The following is a 4,366-nucleotide window of genomic DNA, read 5'->3' as shown; positions in this document are numbered from 1 at the left end:
GGGCTGGGCCTGATGCAGGGGAGGACCGGACCCAAGGGTGGGCAGAAGCCAGGCCACCACAGCAGGGGAGGGGGGGGCAGAGCAGCGAGCCTGGGCTGACGTGGTGGTAGCAAGGGGATCGGAGGAGTGGGCTCAGGGCTGACGTGGGGGAACAGGGGTGGGAGAGGTGTGAGCCCAGGCCCGATGGGAGGGAGGAGGCTTGCTCCTCCCCTCCCCCACATAGCTGCTGTGTTGGGCTGGGCTGGACCCTGTTGGGCTGGGCCCACTACCCCCCTACACTGCCGTGGCAGACCAGCTTTTCCCCTGGATCGGGCTCACTCCCCTCTCCCGTGTTGGGCTCAGGACCAGTCCTCCCCTGGCCCAACCATCACTGCTGAAACCACAGCATGCCTGCTCCTCTCCGCCTCCACCCCACATTGGGCCTGCGTGGGGATGGGAGGAGTGGGCTCAGGGGCAATGCAGTGGAGGGAGGTCGGGGAGGGTTGGGCCTGGGCCCAAGTGGGGGAGGAGGGAGGCCCGCATTGTCAATGTGGGATTGTCTTTTATATTTAATATATGAATAAATACACAAACAATGTGGATATTTTAAAATTCTGCATTCATTATAAGTCTGCCTCCCCCCCCCCCCCCCCCCCCCCCTCTCTTAAAATTTTAGTGATGTTGTATTAAGACTGAGAAGCATAAGCAATTGTTTTGGTTGTGTATTTTATGTTCTGAAAATTGTCAGCGTGCATCACATTAAAACACATGCTGCCCTGGAAAATAAATAGAAGTGTGAAGTATAGTATCTGGACTTTCTGTAGGGGTTTGACATAGATTAAGTTGAACACAATTCCAACATGATGATGAACTGTAGAAGATGCAATTAAATGTTTCACTGATGATGGTTAATGGGACCAATTAGAGAATGTATTTTGAAATCTGAATGGTTCTGTTATGGTGCCGATGTCTGAAAGGAGGCAGGAGGAGGGGACCTGAGGGATTATGAATGAATGGCAGAACAAACGTCTTTTTGGGGGAATGGGTTTTTAGAAACACTGTTTCTTTTTTGTGTTAAAATGCATATAATCTTCTTTTGAGAATTTTGCTGCCCTGTATTTATGTAGATAGTTTCACAGCTGCAGTGCAAACAAACCACTGAGAAAAGGAACAACATGTTGTAGTGAAAAGCACAACCATAATATTCTTATGTAAATATAACTGACTGGAGTTCATAAATTTTTCATGCTGTAAATCACACTTAATAGTGAGATGGTCTTATGGACATTACTAGTCCTATTCAAGCACTGTGGGCAATGCCTTGCTTGCAAGGAGAGAAAATGTTAGAAAAAACATGGGGCCTGATCTATAGCAGGTATAAACTGGCATAGATCAACTTAAGTCAATGGGTGTGTTTTTCAACCCCCTCTCTCAAACTGGGGGCAAAATATCACAGAAGGTAACATTTCTAAAATCCTGCAAGTAACTTAAGAGCCTAAATTCCATTCCCCATTTCTAACTGTGACTTAGGTACCCAGGTTGTTAGCTGTGACTTAAGCATTTAATAGCCTAGTCCCCACTGGGTTTCAATTGAACATATTTTTAAGTGCCTTGCCTATATTAGTTTTGAAAAAACACATTGCAAAATCACTTAGATGCTTTTGAATTGTTTCTTACTATCTATTTTTGTTCATCTATTCTAGAGGTAGCCAGGGACTTTCCTCAGAAAATGTGCTTTTCACAAAATCAGCAGGCTGGCAGCTGGGTAAGGAGGAGAGGAAAAGAGTCTGAGACTCTCTAGCAACCTACCTGGAAGCTGGTTGGAAATTCCCCTTTGAAGGGGAGAGTGAAGTAGACAAAGACCTCCCACATGGGCAGCCAGCAACCTGAGATATTTTGTTTCTGTGCTTTAAAAAAAATTAAATGCTTTCTTCTCCAACTGCCACAAAATAACCAAAATACCAAAAACACCCCTCGCACATAACACCACATTTCCGCCTCAATTCATAATGGAAAGATATTTTAAAATTTTAAAATTTGCATTCATTTGATTCAGTTGATCTTATCCTCTTCTTTGTTCCCTCAGCTGGAAAGGGGATGGTAAGGGCCATGTTACCAGCCATCATGCTGAGCCAGATCACTAGCAAATATTCAGCAGACCACAGCATGGGATCATGGGAACCTCTGCAAGAGATGATCCATTATATGTGCAAATTACTATTGAGGAAACTGACCTTTTAGATAATTTATATTATTTATTCTTTATAAAGGCCACACATTCATCTAAGGGCATGAATTAATTTAAAGGCAGCGGGTTTGTTATGAGAAAGCTGGAGCACACTGAAATTAAATGTGGACCTAAATTAAAATGTACACTGCATTGCTTGGAAATGTATACAGGCAGTGCTTTGTACCTACTATTTGCCTGTGTCCCTCTAAAAAAATGACAAGACAGCTATGGTAAAGTACGGTAAAATTAGATACATTTTGTAATCCCATCAGCCAACTCAGGAAAGGAAATGTTTTCACAGTTTATGTATATTCGTCGTTGTCCCCTGCCTCTCCCCGTCTCCATTTCTTTGCATGTAAGACTACTACTGATTCTTCATAATTTGAATAAAAAGAACAAAGTAGGCAACAGAAAATGACTGGTAGATATTTTTAAGTAGAACACCTTTGGATCAGAAGTCAGTATTCAGACTTATGCATCTGATTCTATTTTCTATCTTCACCACCATTAAAATAATTGCAGTAAAGTCAAAGGCTTGATTCTAATTTAACCAAGGCCCCTTTAAAGCTTTGTGGAAGTTTAAGGGGGCTTTAAAGTGAGCTTTATAGTAAATTAAGGTATGGTAGTTCAGTGCAGTCTTAATATAAATGAGAATCAGGCCCATGAGTATATGCTTGATTTACACAGGTAACTATGAGAAAATGAGGTCTGTTATCTATACAACCAAGCAACTGGCATAATGTCAACACTGATGGAAACCACCAAAATCACAGCAGCAGATGAAGCTGGTTAAGATACAAAAATGGCAACCTAAGGGAAAACAGAATTCAGCCTCAGCAGTCAAAGACCTGCTTCTGCTCTCATTTACATCAACTTTCTGTAAGCATTTTGTTAATTCTAATTTATACAGGATAATCAGATCCACAATCATACATTGGCAGAAGACTCACAAGGAACAGAGGGCATAATGAAAGCAGTTGGGCAGGAGAAGGTGAAAGGACATGAACTAGTTTAGGCTTTAAGCATGCTATATACACACTGTACTAAAACTCTGATCTCCCTGATACTGGTCAGTTAATACAATGTTAGGGCATAAACTTAAAGCCTATCCACAAGCCCTCCATTTTTCCTATAAAGAGAGTAAAAATTCCATTTACAGGGCTTTCAGAATTGGGCCCTTCTTAAAAGGCCTTGTTAGATAACAGCCTGGAATGCTCTCTGCCGTATTGGTTGCCTGCTTTGAAAAATGGCATTTATTCCTGTATCAGCAGAAGCAAAGAGGAGAGTTAAAAGGCTTATTCAGAATGTGAAAGATTCTCTCAAAAGGGGCAGGCTTTGGGAGTTAGATATATTCAACCTTCAGAAAAGGAGTAAGAGATAAGATATAATTATGGTCTTTAAATACCATACTTAATGCAAACCGACACGGACCCAGGCTAAGATCAGTACTCAGAACTGGTATAGCCAATAGTACAATTATAAAGCAGGGACTTAATTCCAGATTGTAGCTTGAATTATACCACTTGCAATACAGAGCTGTTTCATCAGGCCTCATTTTCTAACTGCTTTGAACCTGTGTATTTGTCGATAGCAGTACTTAATGAGTTCAAAATGCTACCATTCTGACATGGTAATGTGTCATGAAAACTTGGCACTCATCCTGCAAGTCAGTGGAAAATCACACACAGTGCCCTTGGTGGATCCCTTCTCAATTTAAACCAAAGTAACCAAAATCAGATTATGGCCCAGATCATTTAGATGTGCCCTTCATGAAAAATTACCCACGTCACAAAATTAACATGATTCAAGAGAGGACTGGGAAGAGGAACAACAATGGCCATGCATTAGGGGAGAGCTGTGAACAATGAGAGCCGCCAGCTTCTTGGCTGGCATAACATAGCGGAGTTCCACTGATTTCAGGCAAGCTGTGGTAATTTACATTAGCTGAGTAGCTAGCCCTATCTGTCTAACATTCATCAGAAATATTATTGCCTGATTTTAATAAGAAGCATATGCAAGAAGCAGCAGGAGAGAGGTTTTGCTGTTCTGGATTTTGTTGTTATATATAATAAAAAAAAGCTGGAAAAGAAAATCTTCCACCTAAAAATGCAATAGAAATCAACCATAAATATTTCTCTAAGAACCTCTTATTTTCTA

Source organism: Alligator sinensis, unplaced genomic scaffold (assembly GCF_000455745.1).
Source record: "Alligator sinensis unplaced genomic scaffold, ASM45574v1 scaffold130_2, whole genome shotgun sequence".
Classification (NCBI taxonomy): Eukaryota; Metazoa; Chordata; order Crocodylia; family Alligatoridae; genus Alligator; species Alligator sinensis.
Note: the sequence above shows the minus strand (reverse complement) of the source record.